The sequence below is a fragment of the Myotis davidii genome, unplaced genomic scaffold (genome assembly GCF_000327345.1).
Source record: "Myotis davidii unplaced genomic scaffold, ASM32734v1 scaffold167, whole genome shotgun sequence".
NCBI classification, from domain to species: Eukaryota; Metazoa; Chordata; class Mammalia; order Chiroptera; family Vespertilionidae; genus Myotis; species Myotis davidii.
Window position 1 is genome coordinate 1,972,875 of NW_006300048.1, and position 20,714 is coordinate 1,993,588.

At 44.4% G+C, this 20,714-nt stretch overlaps 1 protein-coding gene across 1 annotated transcript in view; it reads right to left on the reverse strand.

Moving 5' to 3' along the window:
• The window catches only part of TRERF1 (transcriptional regulating factor 1), a 213,099-nt gene that overhangs the window by 106,556 nt on the left and 85,829 nt on the right, over window positions 1-20,714 (reverse strand). The window contains exon 3 of the mRNA XM_006776439.2: window positions 18,552-18,634. The gene's annotated coding sequence lies outside the window, so the exon portion shown is untranslated. The remainder of the gene's footprint in view (window positions 1-18,551; window positions 18,635-20,714) is intronic.

The window sequence follows — 20,714 nt, forward strand, 5'->3', positions numbered from 1 at the left end:
GCCTCATTTAATCTCTGTGACTCTTATAAGATAATTAAGATGGGGAGAGCTGGGGAGATTTGCCCAAAGCCACAGACTAATCAACATGTGGAAGGGGCCAAAGAGCCGCATGTGGCTCGTGAGCCTCAGCTTGCCGACCGCTGCCCTAGGGCAATGGGAAGAGAGAGATCAACACAGGGAGGTGCCCGTGTGCCCCTCCTGGACTGCGCCCTCTCATCTCAGCCACCCAGATTTCTAACGGGGTTCAGGTAGGAAAGAAAATTCTTTGTTGTTGCTAAAATAAACTCTAAAATCATAGCCACTAAACTTACTCAACTATTTCTCAAGCACTGAGCTCACCGAGGCCCAGCTGGGAGATGACACAGCACTCTGCCCTTCGAGAAGTGCCTTATCTGTACTTGGAAATCAAAAGCGGCAGGAGGGCTGGCACGCCGAGCTCTTGAACCCATCCCGTCCAGGTCCAGTCTCAACCCCCCACTCCCCCCTCAGAGCTTCAGTTCCCACCAGCTTTACAAGGCAGGTCCCAAGAGGGTACTGATGGCTTCTCCCCACTCGACAAGGATTTACTGAGCATGTACTCTGTGAGAGACCGTGTTCGGTGCTATGGAGAACACAGAGAACAGGAAGATACAGTCTCTGCCTTTGGTTCCGTGGTCGGGGGTGAGGGGCAGGGCGAGAGGTGGGGGTGGCGTAGAGAAGGTGACAATCACCCATCCGTCAATGCATGTTTACTTTGCTCTTAAAATGCGCCAAGAACTGTCCTGGAGAAACGGGGACAGGTAACCAGACAACTAAAGCCATTTAAGTAGGATGGTGAAATGGGAGCACTGCGGGGGAGCGGGGGAGCACCCAACCCAGTCCCTGAACCAAACACCAACTCTTCACCCACTCCCCTGTGCATGGAGATACGTGCTGTGGAGGACTAACACAAGTGCTACGACCAAGCACGGACTCCAAAGAGTTAACAGTGACTAAGGAGATGAAACCCACACACACACAGGAAACGATGAGTGCATCACAGGAAGTGGGCTGAAGTGCTAACTGTGGGACGCAGACCGTCAGCGCCCAGAGCGGCGAAGCTCCCAAGAGGAAGTGGGAGTAAAACCGCTTGACGGGGAAGGGTTTTCCAGGCAGGGAGAAGACCACGGGTGCCCAGGATTTTCTCAGAAAATGAAAAACAGATGCGTAGTTATCACTCAGAGTGTCTCTAACGGGCACACCTGCTCACAGGTCTTTGATTTGAGTAAATGGGGACCTTGCCATTGGTGACTTTTCACCATGTAAGTTACAGTTAAATGGAGAGACGGGCATCACATCTAATTTCAGCAGCCCATGCTAAGGAGGCAAGGAATCGAAACACATTTTTGTAACGCAGGTACATATGTGTACACACACACACACACACACACACACACACACACACCCCTTGGCACTCCTTTCTGTGTATCTATCCTCAAGCGACCCAAACGCCATCTTTCTGTTAGAGAAATCTCATAACTCAGGGGAAGAGAAACTGAATTACCGGGTACAATTTATAGCTGGGAATCGACCACATTGGCTTTTTGCTATAATGATATTCACAAAGGATGAGCAGAAAGACCACATTCGGTCTGATGGCACACTGGTCAGTCAGTAAGAAGTTAACAGCTATTGACTGTCTCCTTAATGAAGACCCTGTGCTGGCGCGGGGGGAGTGGAAGGAGGCATCGGTAGGAGGGATCTCAGTAGGAAGAAGGCAGGGTAGTGAAGAGAAATGGAAGACTCATAGGCACTGAGCCTGGTCCTAGCACCACCACTGCCAGGCCTTGGATAAGCTGATCCCACGATGAACTACACTCCCTCATCCATGAACATGTCCTCCCCACCTCTGAGCACCATGTACAGTTCAACTCAGAGAATGTTAGCCGCCGTGCTTGTTAAAACAGAGGGCTCCGTATAATGCCCCGTGAAGGTTTGAAGGTACCACCCGCTTCATTCACTGCCCTACTTTTCCAACCGTCTCCCGAATCTCCCAGTCAGTGTGCCCAGCCCCTCCACACGGTACTGGTTCAGGAAAACTCAGGATCCAAGTCCAGCAACCAGGGGCAACGAGATTAAATTTCAAACCCACCCATGACGCCACCTTCTTTTCTCCCCGGGGTTGAGAACAAAAACACAGGCCAACCCTGGAGCTGTGGCTGCCTCTGGGAGCCAGCAGGACAGACCAGCCCTGAGAACAGAACCAACGCTAGAGGAGAAAACTGGGTCTCGGGTACTTCACTTGGGCCTTGGATAGTCCCCCGGATGCCAGGACACACTCCTGGGTTGCTTGGTCACATAAGCCAATATGTTTTCTGGTTTTGCTTAAACCGATTTGAATTGGTTTTCAGTTACTCTGTTACCTGACGCAAAATGGGAGGAAATATAGCTAATGTCATGCTACAAACCTCTCTAGTAACCTCACCAAATCTCTGGGGCTCCATTAACTACCCAGGGAGCCATTTCCTACCTAGTGTCCTCCTGAGGGTGTGAAGACATTAGGAGATCAATCAAGGATCAAAAAGAGGGAAGGCACCCTAGCCAGTGTGGCTCAGTGGATAGAGCATCGGCCCTTGGACTGAAAGGTCCCGGGTTCGATTCCAGTCAAGGGCACATACCTTGGTTGCAGGTTCCCTGGCTCTGGTCGGGGTGTATGCATGAGGCAACTAATTGATGTGTTTCTCTCACATTGATGTTTCTGTCTCTCCCTCTCCCTTCCACTCTCTCTAAAAATCAATGGAAAATATCCTTGGGTGAGGATTAACAACAAAAAAAAATTAAATAAATAAAAGGAAAGGCGATCATAAGCAACAAGACTTAAGTGACGGAAAATCACTCTCTCTCTCAAGATTTGGTGAGAGGAAAATCGCCCTAAATGATAAGCTGAAGAATCAGAGTTTCTGCCTCAGCTCGACTTCTGCGTGTTTTCTCCAAACGGTTACCCATTCTCCTTTACGGTAACCACTGAAGAGCCCAGAAGAGCAGTACCAGTATCCTACTGGTTTATTTTTATATCTTAAAAAATTACTCAAGGCCTGCAGCACTGAGCTCATGCTCAAATTAAGTTTGCTGGAAATCTAATTTGGGATGAGTAATTTAATTTGGCTACTACAATTCAAAGTGGCGCAGTATTTGTGTTTTAGAGGAAAACCATATTAGATTCATCTAATCTTATTAGGCGAATATCACATTTAGATCACATTATATCTAGAACAGATATATACTGGATTGATTTCTTTCATAAATCATGCAGGAGACCCATCAGACTAACCTCCCCCGACCCCCACCACCCACCTGACACAGGTCAGGGCAGGCGGTGAAGGGAAACGAGGCCCCATGGAGAGCCCCACTGCACAGCTCTGGAATTCACGCACTCAGAACAACGCCTACAGCAAACACTCCAGTTTTGCTGATGAGTAAACTGAGGATTCAAGTGGCCAAGTGACGTGCTCGGGCTCACAGTCAGTTAAGGGCTTAGCCGAGACTATCCTCAGCTCCCCAACCCCTAGTTCGGGGCCCTGCCACTCTACCACGGGTGTTTTTCCCACGATCGAACACGGAAATAGCCAGAGGGTCCCTGAGACCCTGCGGCTACTCACTCAGCTAAAGCCATGAAGTCCTCATAGACCATCAATCGCCCTATCTCCCTGCCTATCTTAAGTATCTTGGGAAGATAAAGTTGATTTTACTATCGCCATGTGGCAACTTAGACCAATGCCCCAAATTCTTCTTGTCAAATCCACTTTCTTGATGATTACTTTTAAACTCCCTCATTCCCAGATAAGTAACATGCACATCAAGAGCATTCAAACTACCCTGGCCAGGTAGCTCAGTTGGTTGGAGCATCATCGTGTGCACCAAAAGGTTGTGGATGCGATTCCTAGTTAGGGCACATACCTAGGTTGTGTGTTCAGTCCCTGCTTGGGGTGCATACAGGAGGCAACCGATTGAGGTTCTCTCTCACATCAATGTTTCTCTCTCCATCTCTCTCCCTCGCTCTCTCTCTCTCTCTCAAAAAAAAAAATCAATAAAAACATATTCTTTCAGGCGAGGATTAAAAAAAAAAGAACATTCAAACCATGTGATGGGTTTTAAAAAAAGAATCTACTTTGCTTTTAAAAATGGTATTAATCTCAGTAGTACTGTAATTAGGCAGATTTAGTGGAGGTAATATCCCCCATTACGGTTCCAACAGCAGAGTTTTACCAGTAATCCAAAAAAATAGGTTATGAAACAAAATCAAGGAAAGGAAAAGCTAGATAAAAATAGTTACAATGTGACAAGTGAATACAATACGCTACAGAAAAATCTCATAAATGACTGAAAAGTGGAACGTTAAAAAATAAAAAGGAGAAAGGACACAGTGAGGCGATTCACACACGTACACAAAGATTACTGATGGCCTCACGAAAAAACGTTCACCCTCATTACTAAGCAAAGCTGGCAAATTTAAACAATGCAATACTATTTTTAACCAATTGGCAAAACGCAAAACAACTGTCAAGGGTAGTCTGAGATGAGGCTCCTCGGGCACTACTGATGAGACCGTAAATTAGCCCACGTTTCTGAAGGGCCATTTAGTAACATGTAGCGCCAGCCTTAATTCTGAGCAAGTTCTCGCCCAAGAATGTTGCCTGAGGAAATAATCGGAGGAATACTCAGAGATTTATGCACAAGGACATTTATCGCGGCACTATTCATAACAATAAAAATCCAGAAAAGCCTAACGGTGCCATAATAAAAAATGAATTACGGTCGATCAATACAAGGAATAATATGTAGACATTAAGCCTCGTGTTTTGGAGAAAGGTTTAAAGACACAGGGAATGCTCACAAAATGAAGTTAAAATTCAAAATTCTTAATAGGATGATTCCACTTTGTAAAGAAAATACGTATCATGCATATTATAACTATAATGGATGGTGGCAGATTCAGGGAAATGTCCAAGAAATATTCATGCTCTTCTTTACCGAATGTAATTTTCACTGAGAGGCAGCTGCCTAGCCATGGACTACATTTCCCAGCATGCCTTGTATCTAGGTGGGGCCATGTGACTAATCCCACCAATGGAATACAGGTGGAAGGGATGTGAGACACCTGCAGGCTGAAGTAGTTAGAAAGTGGAATGCCTTCTCCACGCTCTCTTCCTCCATCTGCCAACTAGATACAGAGGATTCCAGAGCCTTAGGGAATCGAACAGCCATAAGGTGAAGGAGCCTGAATCGTTCGCGGAGGACTGTCCATCAGGAGCACCAATGGTGGACTTAGTACTGTGTTAAGTTATAATGTGGGGTTTTCGTTATTTCTTCAGCAAGTGGTACTCTAACTAATATGCACATATGGAAAAATTGCTGAGGAAAACCACCAAATCTTATCCACTGCACTGTACGGTAGACAAATTATAGGTAAAATTTTAAAATGTATTCTTTGTTACCACAAACATGTCTTAGTTGATAACCAATAACATCTTGAAAATAAAAAAGCAAACTTTAGAAGGCAGTGCTATATAATGAATTTCTTAGTAAAATATTGAATAAGGTTACAAAAATTAAAATGTAGAGAATTACAAAGGTTTAAAGTGGGGGAGGGAAATCTAGATTTATTACCTTTAATTCAATTCCAGATAAATGATTGTTCCAAAAATGACAACAAACAACAAATTGGGGGGGGGGATTTGCAATTTATACAATATATGAAATATTAGTATCTGGCCCTAGCTAGTTTAGCTCAGTGGTTGGAGTGTTGGCCTGTGGAGTGAAGGGTCTCGGGTTAGATTCCAGTCAAGGGGCATATGCCTCAGTTGCAGGCTTGATCCCCGAACCCCGATCAGGGTGCATGAGACATGCAACCACATTGATGTTTCTCTCTCTGTGTCTCTCCCCCTCCCATCCACTCTCTCTAAAAAAAAAAAAAAAAATCAATGAAAAAAAAATACCCTCAGGTGAGGATTAACAACAATAACAACTATATATATTACAGTATTCTTTAATATGTAAAGAGCCCTTATGAATCGATAAGTGAGGGACAAATACAAAAATTGGGGGAAAAATATAAACACCCAGCCATAAAATAAGAAATACTAACTTATACACATATGAAAAGATTTTTAAACTCACTAGTAATAAAAAACTTAAAATAAGATATTCTTCATCTCTCTATCAGATTGGCAAACATTTAAAATATTGTGACTACAGCATCCAATGTTGCTGAGACGATGATAAATTGGGTAATCATACACACTACAGGAAGGAGATCAAAATGGTATCACATTTCTAACAAGCAGTAGCATGACGGGAAAAGAAGCCTTAAAAACCATTTGACATTCTACCTATTTGTCAAAAGAAATAAACAAGTATGCAAAAAATTGTTTGAATAGGAAAAAAAATGAAACAACTTAGATACCCATCTGTAAGAGACTGGTAAGAAAAATAAGTTATGGAATGTGTGTATTCACATACTAGAATAATATACAGCCATAATTTTAAATTATGATGAAGATCTATGTAAATGTGCTAAAAGCACAATAGTGCCCACCATATAAAAACGCAGGGTACAAAACAATGCAGACAGTCTAATTTCTTAATTGTTCAACAGTGTATATGTATAAGGATATATGTTTTTATAAAAAGGACAAAAAACCCCAAACAGAATATATGTTATAAATGCAGAAGAAAAATGTATAGAGTTTTATAAAAATACTAGAGGCCTGGTACATGAAATTTGTGCACTGGGGGGTGGGGAGGGTGTCCCTCAACCCAGTCTGCACCCTCTCCAATTTGGGATCCCCCTCACAATCCAGGACTGCCGGCTCCCAACCGCTTGCCTGCCTGCCTGCCTGATTGCCCCTAACTGCTTCTGCCTGCCAGCCTGATCACCATCTTGTGTATTTGGAGTGATGATCAATTTGTATGCTGGTCATGGCTAATTAGCATATCCAGTCGTGACTATGAGGGTGTCAGACCAATTTGCATATTACCCTTTTATTAGTATAGGTTGGTAGTAGTTATCTCCAATAGGGTGGTATAATGAGTGACTTTCATTTCCTTCTTTATACTTTTCCATATTTTATACATTTTCAACTATAAACATATATTACTTTTCTTTTCTTTTTTGTTTTATTATGAAAAATTTCAAACATACACAAAAGTAGCAAAAATATATATGCTCACTGAACAGCTGTAATTGCTATACCTGGCTGAGCTTGTTTCATCTGTACCCCTCTGTGCCCTGGAGTACTTTAACATAAATTCTGGATATATCATTCATCCCATCCATTAAGGGTTTTTTTTTTATGTTTAAATACTCAAACTCTCTGATGGATTATTTTAAGGTAAATATCTGATGTTTCATTTGCCCATAAATACTTAGCATGTATCTTTAAAAGATAACCCGAATAACAATATCACACCTAAAAATTAACAATTTCTCAATATCAAATATCCAGTGTCCCAACTTCCCCAATTATCCCATACTTCCTTTTTCTAGTTAGTTTGTTTAAATATGGATTCACACAAGGATTATGTTTGCATTTGGTTATGGCTCTTGAGTTTTTCTGAATGTATTACATAATGACCTTTTCCAGGCCATTTAATGTATTGAACATATGGGTCACATGTCCTACAAACTTCCTGACTGCATCCCCTTGATGTTCTTTAACAGGTCCCACTATTCCCTGTATTTCCTTTCAACTAAGATTTACTTCTACTGTCTAGTCGACTTCAGGATCTATTATTTTTCTGTAAGAATATTTCAAATAAATTGTATTATTTTTATAAGGAGACAAAACAATAAAGCTAAAACAATTATTTTAAAGGAACTGAAAGAAATGCTGACCTTGCTAATTCATCCATTTCAGCAATTTATTAAAACTTGGGTGTCCAAAATTTTTTCAGAATACAGGCTAGGTCAGTGCTTTCTCACACAAGAAAGATGCTCAGTGACTGTTCACGGATTGATTTGTTTCTCCAAACACATTCCTTTTGCATTTCAAGTCCATTGCCCCTTCTGACCCAGTGGTGAAGTTCAGCGCCCTCTGAAGCAATGGCACCCCCTCCAATGGACACTTACGTCATCCTATGATTGCAGTTGTCTTTAATATTCCTTTCTTTTCTTAAAAAATATAGTGTGAGCATATCATTAAAAATTTGGAGCGAGCCCTGGCTGGTTTGGCTCAGTGGATAGAGTGTCCGCCTGTGGACTGAAGGGTCCCAGGTTAGATTCCGGTCAGGGGCACATGCCCAGGTTGTGGGCTCGGTCCCAGTGGGGGGTGTGCAGGAGGCAGCTGATTGATGGTTCTCTCTCATCATTGATATTTCTGTCTCTCCCTCTCCCTTCCTCTCTGAAATCAATAAAAATATATTTTTTTAAAAATTTGGAAATGAGAGAAAAATGAAAGAAAAAAAATCAACCATAATGCCACCCCTCTAGAATAGTCAATAATGTTACCTGTATACATATTTCCTTACCGTCTTTATTAGAGATATACATTTTGTACCTAATTATAACCAGTGAATAATGGGTTTTAATATTCCTTTTGTTAACATAAAAAGCGTAAAATTTTTGTAGCTTATGCTAAGGGTATAAAAATATACACATATCTATACCTCAGGCTGAGGAAGAGAACTTGACCAATCCCCCAGGTAGCCCCCGTGGGCTCCTCCCTCATCCTATCCTCTGCTCTGTCCACTAACCTGAAATGTTGTCTTCGCTCATTTGGTCTCGTAAGTCTTGCCACATGCATCTGGATGTCAAATACTATCCTGTTAGTTTTGCATCTATCTGAACTTTATGTAATTGGAATCACACTGTAGCTATTTAACAATTTGTTTTTTAAAAAATATAATTTTATTGATTTCAGAGAGGAAGGGAGAGGGAGAGACAGAAATATCAATGATGAGAGAGAACCATCAATCAGCTGCCTCCTGCACATCCCCCACTGAGGATGTGCCCGCAACCCAAGTACATGCCCTTGACCGGAATCGAACCTGGGACCTTTCAGTCCGCAGGCTGATGCTCTATCCACTGAGCCAAACTGGTTTCGGCTACAACTTGCTTTTTTATTTAACACTAGAGGCCCGGTGCACGAAATTCGTACACGGGTAGGATCCCTAGGCCTGGCAGGCGATCAGGGCTGATCAGGACCTTCCGGCTGCTGGTCGGGGCCTCCTTTCCCTGGCTTCCAGCCACCGCCTTCCTTTGTTCTGTGCTGCACCCTGGTGGTCAGCACACATCATAGTGAGTGGTCGGTCTCCCAGTCAAACTCCTGCGGGGACAATTTGTATATTAGGCTTTTATATATATAGATTGTAATTCCTGAGATTCTTCTGGGTTGTCAAATGCAGCTATGGTTCATTCATTTTAACAGTATAGCCACATAGCTCTATTCCACTGTGAAAAAATGCCACAATTTATACTGCAATTTCTGCACATAAAATTATATTGTAAATATCTTGTCACAGTGCTACACATCTTCAAAATAATTAACAATTATAGTAGAGTACTATGCTGAAAGAAGACTATTTTATTTTATAGTTACCCAACTGTTGGACATTAATAGTGTGTGTGTGTGTGTGTGTTTGCGTTATAAATAATGCATCAGGGAGCATCTTTGCCTAAATAGCTTATTAAATATTTTGTATTATTTCCTCCATGAGAGAATGTGGGAAGATAGTCCACAGAAGTGGTATTACTGGATCAAAGTGTGTAAATGAATAATTTGGCTCTTTAATACACTGTAAAATTATTTCACAATATTGTGATATCACCAGAATTGGGGATAGTCATTAAAATACATTTTTGGCTAATATATTAAAATAGTACTCCACTGCTGTTTTATTCTACATATCTCTTATTACAAAACTGAACATTTTCCATATATTTGTTTAGTGTTGTCAGTCATCTATTCACGTGTTCTACCAAGGTTTTAGTACCTTTCTTTTTAATTTGAGCATTTCACAGCAAAAACACATAATTCTGCCATGTTACTGTAAATCTTCCCATCTATTATTTCCCTGTTTTTTATTAACATGAAGAAATCTTTTCCTGTAGTTTGATTGATGATTCTTTTCAGTTTTGAATGTTTGTATTCTGTTTCTAAGCAATATTCAATTCTATAGATTTCCGATGCCTCTACCTTCTGCACTTAATTGTTTAATCTATCTGTAATTCATTTTGAGGAAGTCAAAATGATTTTTTCCAAATTGTTAACTAGGCATCAAAATTATTCAGAGTAATTTCTCTTCCCCGTTGATTGATGATGACTCCTTTGTGATTTACTAAATTATTTATGTGAGGGTTTATTTCTGAACTACCCTAGTTAGTTTACCTACTCCCTCCTGTAATGCCAGCACCACCATGTTTCCACTACAAAGGCTTCCTAATGCATTTTAATACCTGGAAGTGCTATATATTTTATTTCCAATAAATCTAACTCCCTTCCCCTAAAACCATTTTCAAGAATTCCCCTAAGGTTCTCGCCTATTTATTTTTCCAAGTAGTCTTCGAACTATCTTGTGAAATTTTAAAAATCCTGATGGGACTTTGAGAGACATGGCATTAGTCTCATGAACTAATTTTCAGAAATCTCCAAATCTTTCATTTCAATCCCACCATCTAGAAACAGGGTTGTCAGTTAAACTCCTGAACGCTCATTGGCCTACAACTAAGCTCTCTGTAGTTAATGGTCACTTTATTCTTCCTTTATAATACTTAGTCTTCAAGTTACTATTTTGTAACTTTCTGCATTGGCTCTTGGTTTTTGTCTCCATCATATCCCATGATGCCCCAATAAGGGTAACGCCAGTGAATGCACGCATTCAGTCTTTCTTATCACATTAAGGGATTGGTGACTTTATATGTCCCTTTTAAAGTAATTTGTAAAAATAGAAGTTGAATTGAGTGAATATACTCTTGGAATTGATGAGATTATTCTATAGTTATACTTGAACAATTTATGTGGATCCTATGAAAATATATGCATATGGTGCCAATCCTGCATTCCAGGAATATAACCCACTTGGGTAACATGAAACATTCACATACTCTATTGTTGAAATCTACTCACTAGAATTTTATCTAAAATTTTTACATTCCTAAGCAAGATTGCTATAAAGCCTCCCCTTAGGGACTTGCCAAATTTGTTATCAGGGTCATGTGTGCTTGACAGAGGAGCTGGAAGTTTTCCATCGTTTTTATAAATCCTGGAATGGCTTATATAACACAGGAATGGCCTGTTCCTTGAAGTTTAAAATTATTTTCAAAGGGCTTTTTAATCATTTAAAATATTCCACCTGGCACAGGTGTGTGTGTCCATGTGGACATTACCATGTTTGTATATGTTCACAGAGAATCCATTCTCTGTCTGTAAAATGACACTGTAAGATATTGATCTCTAATGGAACAGGGGACAGTTTTATTATAATTTAATGCCTTTCTTTCCCCCATGAAAAGGGAGTAAATGTCCAAGATAATAAAATGCTGAAAACTAAACTATTTTCCCAGGCTTTGGTTCTGAGAGCCTCCCTTTCAGAGGCCCGGAAAGGAGCCTAGAGGGCTGGTCAGGGAACAGTGAGCACTGAACCACCAAGCTTCGCTGAGGCTGACCAAGATTAGCAACCACAGCTCATCACTGGCACATGGAACTAGGGAGCCTAAGTTCTGCAAAGACAAGCAGGTCATCCGTCCACCACAGGTCACCTTTGTTTCTGTGGCAAAAGTCTTCTGACTATTGGTCCACTGAGCCATCTTCTCCAGGTGCAGGACACTACACCCTTCCCACAGCCAGAAAAGCTTGCAGCCCCCAGGCTTTCTCTACCTCCTGCAGGGCTCCGGGACTGACAGCACTGGGAGCACTTCAGGGAGCCACAAATAAATACGCAGAATGTTACAGACTGAATGTTGGTGTCACCCACTCCCCCAAATTCATAGGTTTGGGTCCTAACCCAAACTCCCTTTGGGAATTAATTAGGTTAAGAGGAGTAACAAGGGTGGAGCCCCCCTAATGGGATTAGAAGAGGAAGAGGCACCAGAGCTCTCTCCAGAGTGGACCAAGGAGGGGGGATGTGAGCACACAGCAAGACGATGGCCACTACAAGCCAAGAGACGAGGTCCCAATGAAACCTACCTTGCCAGCACCGTGATCTTAGACTTCCCAGCCGCCAGAACTGCGAGAAATAAATGTATATTGTCTAAGCCACCTGGTCTCTGGTGTTGGTTAAGGCAGCCTGCGCTAAGACAAGAGGGCTGTGGGAATGTCTGTCCACAAGAATGCTGAGCTAGCACTCTGCAGACCACGTAGCCCGCTGTAGGGTGAGATACACTGTAGGAGAAGCAAGTGGTAAGGAGTCTCCAAAAATTGAGACGGAGTGTCCGCTAGAACACGCAAGTGCCAAATGAGCAGATGCGAGACGATAAACAGGACACCGTGCCCGAGAATGAAGCCGTGACCAGGGCCATGCCTGCGGATGTGAGTGGGCCACAGACCAGTCTGCTTTTCCTGGAGGAAGACATGTCCTAGCTCATGACCTTGTTCACAGAGAACCCCTTCAACGTTAGAGCTCAATGGAAACTCAGGATTGGGACAATGAAGGTGATGAGCATTAGGATAGCCTGGCAGGAAGGCAGGGGCCTCAAAACCCTCCTAGGCCCAAGGATCCCACGATTCCATCCACAAATGCCACACAGGCGCAAGGCAGCCTTTTCCTCCCTCCACCAGGGCAGGGAAGCTGCTTTCACACAGTCATGGCCTCACACAGGAGCTTAATCCCTGGCTGGAAGCCACAACATGTTTGTGGCAACGCCAAGCAGGCATGGGAAGTGAAGCAGAATGAGGGACATTTTTATTAGCGCTCTGGCTGTTTGGGGTTTTTTAATGACTCCAAAAGGCATCTTTAAAAGTCATTTTTTTGGTCAGTTCCAAAATGCAATTGTTGCTACAATACCAACACTTACCAGGAACTGACTGATGTACGCACTGCTTTTCTCAAAAGCACCCTGTCTCTCTGGGACTTTTTAGACCAGATTAAGCCCGTGTGTGTGTGTGTGTGTGTGTGTGTGTGTGTGTGTGTGTGTGTTTACGCACGCACGTGTGTGTACCTACGAGCACAGGTGGGGGGAAAGTGGGGGGTCTGGCAAATGCACCTGTACTTTCCCACACACAGAGGCATACCACACAACTGCAGGCCAAATCAGACTGAACAGGCACTTTGGTTTTTAGGGTTAAAATGTGAAAAAAAGAAAAGAAAAGCTGTCGACACACGTTTCAATTTGAACAGTTTAAGTACTGCAAGATTTTCTTCCTACTGGTGGAAAATTAAACAATTCTAAGTTAATGACTGAAAGTAAACAGTTCCTCCCTTGTAAAGTGAGTTAGATGTATCAAGACTTGTGTTCAAGTGAATTTCTCCCATCCCTTTAAATCAAATAAAGACGTGACTTCAGAGGGTTCCTGGGCTCCAAGAGAGGCTTAAAAAAAGTATGATCCCCCCCCCGACAGTTGCACATTAAGTAGATAACCCCTGACCGCCAGTACTTGCTGCGGATAGATGGCAGGGCAGCACCCACCGTGGATGTAGTTTCCACAGGTGTTGTCAGAAAAGTAAGAACAATGTGGTAAATTCTTCCTAAAGCTGATTGTTGTCAATGTAAAGATTCCTGTTTTAGTCTTAAATTTCTCCTTTTTTTCTATATTAGCATCAAGATAGTCCTTTCTGTTATGAAATTGTGGTGACGGATGTTAGGTTTGCAAAAACATCACTCCTTGGAAAAAGAGAAAATTGGTAGCCCTAAGCCAGTCTTCCAAATTTTTTTCATTTTGGTAGTTTCTTGGCCCAGGCCAGTGGCCGGCAAACCGAGGCTCGCGAGCCATATGCGGCTCTTTGGCCCCTTGAGTGTGGCTCTTCCACAAAATACCACCTGCGGGCGCACACGTACAGTGCAATTGAAACTTCGTGGCCCATGCGCAGAAGTCGGTATTTTGTGGAAGAGCCACACTCAGGGGGCCAAAGAGCCGCATGTGGCTCTCGAGCCGCAGTTGGCTGAGCCGCAGTTTGCCGACCACTGGCCCAGGCGATCTACGTGGGAGAACCATTTGTCTACAGCACCCTCTGAACCATCTAGTTACCACAATGGTGACCAGCCCTGGGGCAACAAGCAACCCATAGAAAATTTAACTCTAATTTTAATCATTACTCAGGGGAGAGGGGAGTGAAAAATTCTATGGTCCAGAAATCTTTGGTCCGTAAGTTCCTGGTTGCTCTAGAACTTTTCCCTCTACCCACAGGCCCCTCGTCACACCCTGTCCACCCTGACCCACAAAGCCATCTCCGCCTGGTTTGGGAACACAGCTGATAGAGTTTGGGGGTTCTGTAACAACCTGTGCTCTCCCCATCACTAATCTGGGAACCCCAAACCAAGACCATCCTGGGATTCTGAGAGGTTTATGGCACCCAAGGCTCTAGAGCAGCGCTTCTCAACCTCGAACGACCCTTTCACAGGGGTCGCCTAAATACATCCTGCATATCAGATATTTACATTACGATTCACAACAGTAGCAGAATTACAGTTATGAAGTAGCAACGAAAATAATGTTATGGTTGGGGGTCACCACAACATGAGGAACTGTATTAAAGGGTGGCGGCATGAGGAAGGTTGAGAACCACTGGACTAGAGAATGAGTTACGGTATTCTGTCCACTGAAATTCCAATGAAGTAAATGCCCAAGACTAGCTTCTGCCTTCAGCCGCGTCTCACCCAATCCAGGTGATCCTCAAACCCATCCACTCAGAGCAGCCCAACTGTGTGGCTGCCTGAAGAAGCCAAAGCCAGGGAGGGTCGCATGCCCCCCCAGGTCTCCAAACTGAGAACAAAGGCAAGAATATCACCTGGGTCCTAACTGGATTGGCTCAGTAGATAGAGTGGCGGCCCACGGACTGAAGGGTCCCGGGTTCGATTCTGGTCAAGGCCATATATCTTGGTTGCAGACTCGATCCCCAGTGCAGGAGGCAGCTGATCAATGTTTCTCTCATCGATGTTTCTAACTCTCTATCCCTCTCCCTTCCTCTCTGTGAAATCAATAAAACATATTTAAAAAGAAAAAAGAAAATCAGCGGGGATAGGGCATGACAGGCCATCAACTATTTAAAGGATTTCTCAACTAAGAATACATTAATATTTTAGAGTAAAATTAAAAATCCCCATTTTCCCAGGGATTTCATGCCCACTTTTAACTGTATGCTACCTAAAATTTTCTTTATTTAGGTTTTCCCCAAAATAAATTAAAAAAAACAACACTTCAGTTAAAAAAGAAATCCATAAACACTAAATTTTTTAACACCTTTATTTACTTCATCTCTAACAGAGTTAATCAGTAATAGATACTATATCTGTTGTGAAGAGGGTTAATTTCCCAGATTAAATAAGCACTAAACATATACCTCTGACAATATTTTGAGATATATGGCGCTAATAAAGGTAACATTTATTGGGCCAGCCACTGGGCCACTGGGCACATTACTTAAATTACCTCAGTTAATCCTTACAACAAGTCTATAAAGTAGGTGCTATTCTTATTCCCACTTTATAGATGAGGTTATAAATGAGGAACCATGACTGTAATTTAATTTCCTCTGACCCAAAACTTGAGGCCAGTGTTTACTCTGGCTATAAAAAGGTTGAATGAGCAAATTAGAAATAAAACAGAAATGCAGAAGGCATATTTAATCTCCTAAAAGGTCCTAGGTTTTAGACATACTGAAAAGCAGAAGCTAATTGGGAAGAGTCCGTCTGAAACTACACTGTGTTAAAACACTTTAAAATTCAGACTTTTACTAGTTAAGAGCAGGTTTCTTCTCACTACTACCCCCAACACTTAACCCAAATTAGTAGTATTGCTACAGATGATACAATATAGTGGATGTCAGCTGCCCCTCTCCCAGGATCCATTTTCCTCCCAGAGCTCCGTTTATTTGTGGCCCTACCTCCCCCAGGCCTGGTGCTTTGGAGAAAGCTGACACACTCCCCTCAGGAGGAGAATAGGCCAATCAGAAGGGGAAAAAAAATCTCCCATCCCCACCAATCAACACAGGGCATTTGCCTGGCCATTGGGATTGGCTAAGGAAGAAGCACATGGCTCAGTTCAGGCCAATGAAATGCCAGGGTTGGTTGGCTGGGGAGGGCTTCCTGGAAGACACTTTCTCAGTTTTTTAAGAGTTACTAGAAGTGGTGTTTCTTTACTTCTGGCCACTGGGATGTGCAACAAAGAGCCCAAGAACTTGCACAGCCATCTGCCCCCTTGAGAGAAGCCACCCTGAGAATGAACAGACCCCCCTTGTAGAGTGAGCAGAGAGATGGAGAGAAACTGGACAGCTGATGGCTTGCTGAGCTGCCGTTTCTCACCTGCCCTGCAGTCCATCCCGTGAGCGGATTCATTAGCCCCTGTGCTGGGGGAGGCCCTCTGAGTTTGGTTTTTTGACAGTCACAACCCCAAAGAATCCAAACTGACAAGTGAGAAATAAGAACACATGTACAGCTTCTTCCACGCACTGCCTCAGATTTTGCTTTACACTGTTCTCAAGAAAACGCAATGGGCGTTCAAGAAACACTTTCATGAACTAATGAATGGCCTTGGGCAAGTCGCTTCCCTTTTCAACTATAAAAAGATCTAAGTTTGACTAGAGGATTTCTGTTGTTCCTTCTGGCCCTCAAAGCCAACAGTTATGATTCCACAGTAGAAATCCTATATAATAAAGAGGTGATATGCAAATTGACCATCACTCCAACACACAAGATGGCCAACCCCATGTGGTCAAAGATGGCCACTACAAGATGGCCAGCAAGGGGGGGCAGTTGTGGGTGATCAGGCCAGCAGGGGAGGGCAGTTGGGAGGGACCAGGCCTGCAGGGGAGGGCGGTTGGGGGGGACAAGGCCTGAAATGGAGGGAAGTTAGGGGCAATCAGGCTGGCAGGGGAGCAGTTAGGTGTCGATCAAGCTGGCAGGGAAGTGTTTAGGGGCAATCAGGCTGGCAGGCAGGTGAGAGGTTGGGAACCAGCAGTCCTGGATTGTGAGAGGGATGTCCAACTGCCCCTTTAGGCCTGTTTAGGTGGGGTCTGGCCTAAACGGGCAGTCAGACATCCCTTGAGGGGTCCCAGATTGGAGAGGGTGCAGGCAGGGCTGAGGGACACACACCACCGCCTGTGCAAGAATTTCGTGCACCAGGCCTCTAGTATCCTTTATAACATAATCCAAGGAGTCTGCAGCTCTTGCTGGGTCAAATGTTTTCCAACTGCAACTCCATATTTATCCCTCCACCCTTCTCCCCTCAGCTCTGCGCCCCCAGAGGTTCTGACCTCTATGGACAGCATCAACATGACCCCCTGCCTTCAGGCTTCTGGCTGGTGTGCCTAACGGGGGGCACCAGCAGGAGACAGGAGAACTGAGGGGTGTTCAACGAGGATATTCATTCTCGTGGCTCTTTCCTGCCATGTTGGTGTAGGTTGACTTCATCCTTCTACCAGGGACAGCCTTTCCATAGGGCTTCCCTTTCCAGTTCCAACAGCCAACCCGACCCTCTTCTTTTCGGGCCTGGGCAAGGGAACAGCGCCCTGACATCGCCAGCTGTGAGAAGTTTCCATAGCCCGGTGCTGGTTTCTCCTACCTTGCCTCAGCCACTATAAACAGGCCCATCAGTAGAGTCTCTGGGGGTTCTCTGCTTGAATGAATCATCTGTTTCCTACTGGAACCCCAAGACACATGGCTTAGAAGTTAAATCAAAATCAGCCACAACAAAAAAGAAACAGGAGCAATCAATTCACAGAACAGAGAAGAAAAGTGTGGCACTTGCCGAGAAAAAAACCCACACGCACCAAAAGAAACAAATGGAGACATCGGTCACCACCCTCCTTCTCCACCGTCACTGAGAATTGGTGGAAAGCAACCATCTCTTGCTAGACCAGGGTTTTAACCGCAAAAGAAAAAAAAAATCTGTTTACACACAAATGTATTGCTCCTTCAGACAGCTTCTGTGTGGAACCTGGCAGAGGAATCCCAGGTCTGTGTCTATGTTTTAGACGGACAAACTGTGCCTGGAAGAAGACACAGGGCCAGAGCTGATAAAAACACTAGAAATGCCCCCAGAGCTAGTTCAAAGGCTTGTTGGTCCAGGAATCTGCCTCTGACAGGCTTGGTGGAGTGTCTCAGAGCGGCCTTCTGGTCTACCATTCTCCAAAGATGTCTAATTCCCTCCCAATCACCCAGAGTTCGCCTTCATGAACATCCTTCACTATTCACAACAGCTCTGCACAGTCCAGAGAGACAAGACAGGGTGCCCTCAGCCCCATTCCAAGTGACACTGAATCCCAATACATGATTCCACAATCACTGGTCACTTCCCAAACTTTTCCAGAAATCTATGGCTGTCCAGGCCCAGAGCAGCCCTCCTCTCCTTCGTGGGACATTTCCCACACCACAGGCATCAAAGAAACGATCTTATGGCCCCGTCACAAACCATGCAGACACCGAGAATTTCCAGAGACGCTACCTGTTTCGGGATTCAGAGGCTCAATCTTTCAGGGTTTTCCTGCTTTCGTGTCTTCCTCCTTCAGCATCCTCCGGAGCCAGGGCCTGTGGGAGTGACCCAAACAGTACATTCAGGATACATGGCTTTGACATGGGAACAGATTGTCTCTCTCATCAGGGAGACTAGAAGCAGCCAAGGACTGAGCCCTGAACACCCAACAGTTGATGGACCTGCCCAGGAGGAGGACCCTGCAGAGGCTGCAGAGGTGGGTCCCTGAGGGAGGAGAGGATTTAGGAGCGAAAGATACCCAACTCAGTGCTTGTAGCTACTCATGCCCCAAACCCAAGTCATTGTTGACTCTCCTCTTTCCCCTACACTCCACGTTCAACCCATCAGCAAATGATGTCGGCTTTATCTTCCAAACAGATCCAGACTCTCACCACATCTCACCACCTCCACGGCTACCACTTTGGTCCAAGCCGTCAGCTTCTCTCCCTAGGTCATTTCAGTCACCTCCTAGCGGGTCTCCCTATGCCCACCCTCGCCTTCCTACAATCAACATGATGTGAGCTACCACTTTGGTCCAAGCCGGCAGCTTCCCTCCCTAGGTCATTGCAGTCACCTCCTATCGGGTCTCCCTATGCCCACCCTCGCCTTTCTACAATCGACATGATGTGAGCTGAACTGTGTCATAGATCGAACTGTGCCTCCCCCAAATCCCTATGTTGAAGTCCTAACCCCCGTCCCTCAGAATATGACCTTATGTGGAAATGGGGTCATTGCCGATGTGATTAGCTGTTAAGATGCAGTCATCATACTGGAATGGGATGGGTCCCTGCTCCAGCATAAGCATAACTGGTGTCCTCGTAAAAAGGAGAAATTTGGACACCAGCACCCAGTCCACATGAGAGCATCATGTGAAGACTGGCATTCTGCTGCCACAAGCCAACGAGCTACCAGAGTGAGGGGAGAATCTTGGGCAGGTCCTTCCCTAGCACCTTGAGAGAGAGCGCGTGGCCCCGCTGACACTTTGACCTCAGATTTCTAACCTCCAGACGTATAAGACAATAAATTTCTATTTTAAGTTGTCCTGTTTGTGGTACTTTGTTATTGCAGCCCTAGCAAACTATTATACAATGCTCCCCGCAGCAGCCTCAGTGACCATTTAAAAATCACTCTTGTAGCCAAGACCGGTTTGGCTCAGTGGATAGAGCGTTGGCCTGCGGACTGAGGGATCCCGGGTTCGATTCCAGTCAAGGGCATGTACCTAGGTTGCGGGCACATCCCCAGTGGGAGATGTGCAGGAGGCAGCTGGTCGATGTTTCTCTCTCATCGATGTTTCTAACTATCTCTCTCCCTTCCTCTCTGCAAAAAATCAATAAAATATATTAAAAAAAAATCACTCTTGTATTCAAAACACTGCTATATGTTTCATTTCCCTCAAAGTAAAAGACAACGTCCTTGAAATAACCTACAAGGCCCACACATTCTGGCCCAGCCTCTTCCCGGACCTTTTCTCCTCCTCATCTGCTCTTCCTCAATGTTCTCCAGCCACAATGGCTTCCTCAAACATCCCCAGCAGGCTCCTGCCTCAGGGCCTTTGCACGGCCTTTCCCTCTGCCTGGAACACTCCTCCACTAAGTGTCCTTTACTCCCTCCAGGTTTCTGCTCAAATTTCACTTTCTCAGGGAGGCCCTCCACCGCCACCACTACCCTCTTTCCATCCCCCGCCATGTGAACGTTTTCTGTGTAGCTTGATCACTATCTGCCATTTGTTCCTACTTTTATCCCTCTCCTCTCACACTAGACCAAACACTCTGAGAGTAAGGACATCGTCTTATGGCATGTCCCTGAGCCCAGCACATAGTAGTTGCTCAAGAAACAGTTGTTGAAAGATTGATTTGTGGAATGAAAGAAGACAAGAGAGAAGAGAGTTACCAAAAGGAGGAAGTTGTCCACAGTGTCAAAAGCAGCAAAGAGTCCAGAAAGATAAGGACTGAAGTGTCCGTTGGGTGTGGTAACATGGAAGCCACAGGTGACCTCAGAGAGGGCAGTTCCTGCGGGAGGCGGGAGCCCTCTGCAGAAATCCACCAGGTCCCTCCCCTGTGCCAGGCACCCCCCCCCCTCCACCCCGTGGGCAGAAGCCAGCCTGAGTGGGCCTGGCAGCGAAGGAGCAGAGCCTGA